Here is a 6,000-nt window from a genome sequence, read left to right on the forward strand (position 1 = left end):
TGTGCATGTGCGTGCGTGTATATATGCATACACACATGTGTGCTGTGCCTGCAGAGGTCAGAGAACAGACTGTAGGAATTCATTTTCTCCTCCCACCATGTAGGTCCTAGGGTTTCAACTCAGGTTGTCAGGTTTGGTGGCAGGCACCGTTACTTGCTCTCCGTGTCATCTCTTTAAAATACATATATCTTAATTCAAGTTCAATTTAATTCAAATTCATATATATAATATATAAATTTAAAATGCATATATTTTAATTCAGCTATTTTCTTTCACTCTCTTCTTTCCCACCTTATCATCCTATTCTGTTTTCCTATTTTAAATGTTAGTATGTAGTTCAGGCTGATATTGAACTCAGGAGCTCCTAGCCCCCACCTCCTGAGAGCCAAGATTACAGGAGTGAGCCATTATATTTTGCTTTTTTTCTGCCCCCACTGTAGATCCTAGAATATTTTTGGTTGTATATACAGCATCCGTGATGTTCTTATTGGCTAGTGCTAACCCAGCACAGGCCTCTCAACCTTTATACTATTAATGTTTGGGGTTGGGTAACTGCAACATGGGGCTATTCTCTGGCCTATAGAATGTTACACACTAGCTACTTCCCACTAGATGCAAGCAGTATTTTCCAGAAAAATCTGCAGATAACACCAAAAAGGGAGCGATTGGTCCCAGCTAAGATGTATTGCTCAAAGCAACTCCTTACAGGCAAGTAAAAGCTGCAGATCATGGGCCACTTGCCCCCAACATAAAATTGAAAACTTGCTGAAACATCAGATTTTGTGTGTGTGTGTGTGTTAAAAAGAAACATAAACAACTCTATTGCGTAGTTCTTGAGTATGAACCTTGTAGAACAGTTGTGTGGAGATATAATAGGCTGGACACACCTGAAAGGCTCAGGAGAAGACTAACCAGACCAGGTTGCTGGTAAATAGCCTAAGAATGGAAGGACACTCAGAAGGCTGGGAGAACCAAGAGTGCCCAGCGGGAGCCCAAAGAGTGCTGCCCATACTTGGCTGTGATCCTTTAAAATGTCACCAGAGCATGTCACCTCCCACTCAGCATCACCACAGACTTCCCATCACATCTTACACCAAATGCTAGCTGCTCCCCTTCCATCGACACAGAGCAAGCGTCTAATTTATCAAATCTCAGCATCTTTAAGATCGAAGGGAAGCAATACTAGTACTTATCCCCAAATGGTCCAGGGTACACAAGAAATGGCCACCTAGTGAGTACTTGTCTCTAGGTTTCTCTCTAGCTTCATCCCCAGCAGTTTCTGCCTCTCTTCTGCAGAGACCCCAGCCTTTCACCTTCCTCCTTGCTAGTGCTCCATGCTTGTCCCAAGTCTGAGCCTTGGATATGCTACTTTTTCTTCCCAGGATCTTCTTTTGTGTCAGATCATATCAGATCTCATTCCAACCAGTTCTTTGGTGTCACATCCCCAGAGAGGACTCAACTGACTGCCCTAAAGTGGCCACCAGCCCCCATCAGTCTGTGCCTTCTACTTCTCCATATCCTTTCTCAAAGGATCCAACAACAGTTTACATTATATTACACATGTCTATTTACTGTCCGTGCCCCATAAGAAGTTAAACTGCTTGACAACAGAGGCATGTGTCTCATATATACTACTGAGTGTCCGGTGTCTGGAACCATGTATGGCAGGTAACAGGTATGTAATAAATACGTGCTGTCAGAGGAACACTAGTTTGAAAGGCACGAGTGGAACTGTGCACTAAGCTAGGGGAACAGAAGGGTGGAGTCTAGGTAGGGACAGTTTGCTTTTGCTTTGCTTTAAGATGGGTAGATATTAACAAAGGCTTCCAAGCTGAGTATGGTGGATCTCTATGAGTTCAAAGCCAGCCTAGTCTACACAGCAAGTTCCAGGCCAACCAGGGCCAGAGCAGTGAGAAGGAAGTGTGGAGAAGAGCAGTCCTTTCCCTGTCTCTGTCCTCTTAGATTGACACTGTCTGACACTCCAAGGGCCCCCCAGATTTACCCCTCTGCTTGCATCTGAGCCTGTCACCATCAGCCAATAGATAGCTCTTGCAGAGTGCCAGTCACTATGCTCTGGCCCTGAGCAAATAGGAGATATTCAGGGACAGGCTTCAGCTCTGGTGGTACTCTCTCAGATCACCAAACAGATGTGGCCCAGGCTCTAAATGGTTAGCTTCCATGTGTGCCATCCGTGGAACCAACTTTCCAAAGCCCCCTGCTGGGCTGACCTGGGGCCTCTCATGCTGTGGGGGAGACGGAACTCAGGGTGTGTGTGTGTGGGGGGAGGGGGGTGAGAGATGCTCTGCCAGCAGCTGGTTAGTTAACAATTGTGCAATAATTGACGTCTGTCCTGGGGACAGCTTTGGAATCCCCATAAAAGCAGGAACTGTGTCAGGCTTGTCACTGTTAACTCCCACCGTCTGGCAGAGTCTGGCACATCGTAGGTGTTTGGTACAGGCTGGCTGAATGTCTAGTGATAAGAGAGATGAGAAGGTTCCTGAAGGTCTCTACCTTTCCTGTGGAGGAGGCAGTGCTGAGATCCCTGGGAAGACAGCATAATCACAACCAGGACTTCCCTTTGTCGGGAGCATCTTTGGGCCATGTGGCTTCTTTGTAGTGACTTGCCACTCTGCTCCCTTTGTGTCTGAAGGATTGGGCTCTCCAGAGGGGCAGGAATACTTGCCGGTGCACATAGTGAAACTTCAGTTTTCACACCTATAAAATGGGCTAATGATGATGCTGTTATGCTGTTGCTGCTAGAGGCTTGTGGGGCACACAGTGCCTGGTGTTCAGAGGGTACCTCTTATGGCCAGCCTTTGTCTCTATCTGCCCTCTCCCTAGGTGATTTGTTCACACCCATGGCTTCACCTCCTACAAGCCAGTCATTCTCAGAGTTGTGTCTCTTGTGAGGCCTGAGATTTCGGCCTGTGTATCTCACTGTGTAGTCTTTCTCTTCTTACGCTAAGCACTAGTTAGGGCATTCTGGGGCTACCCTGACCTCCCCAGACTCTCTGTGCCAAGGCCCAGATGTCAGTTTCCTAGTGGCTGCTTTTCTGCTCCGTGTTCCAGCCTGAGAACACTATGAGCTCCCTTGTCTCACTCGCTGACCCCTGCGCATCTCAGACCCTTCCTGCCCTCCCGCTCCCTCCTGGGACCCATCAGAGCTCGCTCTCCACCTCCACAGCTGCCACCACAGCTGGTCACTGACGGAATGTGCAGCTGCTGGGAGCCACATGTGTGGAACAGGCAGTGCACAGCTTCCCCTGGGGCTAGTGGGGATGAGAGTGAGACCATCTGTCTTTGTCTGTTTGTCTGTCTGTAACATATACACATGAACAAAGACACACACACACACACACACACACACACACACACACACACACACACTGTCTCTTTTCTGGGTAAGGCAGGTGACAATACAGGCTTGATTCTTTTTTCTCAGCCCTGGACTATAGAGGTCATGATGATCATATTGTCCCCTGGGAGGGTTCCTGAGAGTGACCTGAACCCCCGACGCTGGATGCCCAGCCACGTCCTCACTCCCATGTTGAAGGAGCATAAGTCCTGAAACAGCTGCTTGGAGCTGGAACGGCCTTCAGAACCTTCCCCAGCTTTCCCAGGCCCTAAGGGACAGCCTTCTGTGGAGGAAGCCAGAGGCTCCAGACACATTCCAGAGCCCCCTTGGCAGCACCCAGGGGCTCTGGAGTAGTCTTGGCCTGGGGTAGTGCCAGTAAGCATCTGTCTTGGTTCCCACACTCTGGCCCCGCTGGAATCTCACAGATTTCTCTTCCATGTGTTCATGATGTCAGCAGGACCAGGACACTGTGGGAGACAGGGAAAGGCTTCACTTCCTGTAGTCAGATGGTTGTGGGAGTGGGGGCAGGGATAGAGGGAGAAGCTGGTCCTTACCATGCTCACACATCATGACAGATGGTTCATTCCCTGGCTCTCAGACCTAACTGGGTCCCTGAAACCTGCCCATCTCTCCTCAGACCTGGGGCTTATCTGCAGCATAAGAGAAAAGTACTTTCCTGTGTACAGACTATCTGGTATGGTCCTTTTTTTTTTTTTTTTTTTTTTTCTTCAGCTAGGATTTTGCTATGCAGCTCAGGCTGGCTTTAAACTTGTCATCCTTACTCCTTAGCATCCCTGAGAGCTGGGATTATAGGTGTGCACCACCCCAATAATTAAGTCCTACCACCATAATTAAATTCTTTTTTCTTTTGGGGGGTGGTGGTAGAGGGTTCAGGGTCTCATGTAACCCAGGCTTTAACTAACTGTGTAGCTGAAATGACCTTGAATTTATGATCCCCCTGCCTCCACATCTCAAGTAATAAGATTACAGGTGTGTGCCAGCATACCTTGTTTTATGCTGGTGACCAAACCCAGGACTTTACGCACGCCAGTTAAGTACTAGATAAATTAAGTTCCACTCCCAGACCATGAAGGAATCCTTCCTTCTGTTTTATGGTGTGTGTGTGTCTGTGAGTGTGTGCCTTCGTGCACGTGTGTGTGTCTGTACAAGAGCATACATGTGTGGAAGTGAAAGAAAAAAGTGCAGTTGATTCTTTTCACCATATGAGTTCTGAGGATCAGGCTTGGCAGTGGGTGCCTTTACCTGCTAAGCTGTCTTGCTGACCCCAAATTAAATCATTCCTTAAGGCCCCAAAGCAGCCATTTCTGCCTTTGCCCACCAAGGTTTAGCCCCACTGGGCACATGGAGTAAAAACAGCCCAGGACATGAAAGTCAGCACCAAGGACTGGGTTAGGACCCAGCCAAAGGCTCTTTCCTCTGCCACTGAACTTCCTCTCTGATGTTTTTATATGGAACTCAATGGTGGTGAGAGACCAGGCCTTGGGAAGTAGTTGATGCAGCTGAAGTTGGAGCCTACCAGGTCCTTATGTTGTCAGGGAAACCATACTTCGACTTTACCTCTTAGTGATGATGGAGACTTTTAAAAATATAAGCCCCAGACATGTGCTCTCCCGAGTGTAGCCAGACATGGGCCAACGAAAGGTCCAGGAAGGCTGTGCCATGTTAACGCTTCTAGGAAACAGACACTGAATCCAGTTAGAGAGACAAGAGATTTCCCGGAGAACCAGCTTGGAAGGATAAATGGGAGGGAGGGAGAATGGCTGGTGGGTGCCCTGGAGCAGTTTCCATGAGATTGAAACCTTCCATCTTGGAGGGAAGCTTGTTCGGACACAGGATGTTCCAAGGGGAGACGAAACAGTCCGTTCTATGGGGGAAGCACTCCTTAGACAAGCTAAGCTGCCTAGAACGGGCCAAGACCAGCCAAGCCACCTGGAAGAAACACACCATCTGAGCTGTCTGGAAGAGGCAGAGTCCAGCCCAGCTGCCTGGAAGACACTCAGACCAGACCAGCTGCCTGAAAAAGTCATGCCCCTCCCCCATGCTGAGCTGCTTGCTGGCTGTGCAGTGTGCCCCAGGTTCCCAGCTTCCATGAGCTGTCATCCGTGGTGGGGTGGGCTCTGGTGATGCAGCTGTCTGAGACATTTCTGCTCCTGTAAGTAATCCCTCACCCATACTCCTGTAAATCACTCCAATGAAACTCACTGGCTTACCAAGTTGGACTCCGGTGGTATCCTTACTTTTTAGCCTGTCATTGCTTCCCAATTTGGGGTGATAGATGTTTGTTCCGGTCTCCTGGGAATTGTGTGACACAACATGAGGCTCTGACCTATGAAGGAAAGGGGAAAGGAAGGCGGTTTGCATAGTAAGAGCCACTGGCAATCTTTCGGTTTTGAGGGAGCCTTAGTCCAGGGTAGACAACAGAGTCTTCCTTAATGCAGAAAGAGCCATGTGTTGTCCTGGTGCTATAGCTCAGTAGGTAAATGTTCTTGTGGTTTATGTATGAGGCTCCAGGTTCAATCTCCAGCACCCAGATAAGAAGCTGGGCACGGTCATACACACTTGTAATCCCGGCCCTGAAGCTTTTTGACACTGAGCTGAGGTTCTGTCTTCAGTGAGATGGGGTG

At 48.6% G+C, this 6,000-nt stretch overlaps 1 long non-coding RNA gene across 1 annotated transcript in view; it reads right to left on the bottom strand.

Annotated features, from left to right (window-relative positions):
* Positions 1 to 4,003: 4,003 nt before the first annotated feature.
* LOC143442359 (uncharacterized) overlaps positions 4,004 to 6,000 on the bottom strand; it is a 6,991-nt gene continuing 4,994 nt past the window's right edge. The window contains exons 2-3 of the long non-coding RNA XR_013110470.1: positions 5,587 to 5,702; positions 4,004 to 5,305 (exon numbers count right to left, since the gene is read on the bottom strand). This is a non-coding gene — a long non-coding RNA (uncharacterized LOC143442359). The remainder of the gene's footprint in view (positions 5,306 to 5,586; positions 5,703 to 6,000) is intronic.

This window comes from Arvicanthis niloticus, chromosome 5 (assembly GCF_011762505.2).
Source record: "Arvicanthis niloticus isolate mArvNil1 chromosome 5, mArvNil1.pat.X, whole genome shotgun sequence".
Classification (NCBI taxonomy): domain Eukaryota; kingdom Metazoa; phylum Chordata; class Mammalia; order Rodentia; family Muridae; genus Arvicanthis; species Arvicanthis niloticus.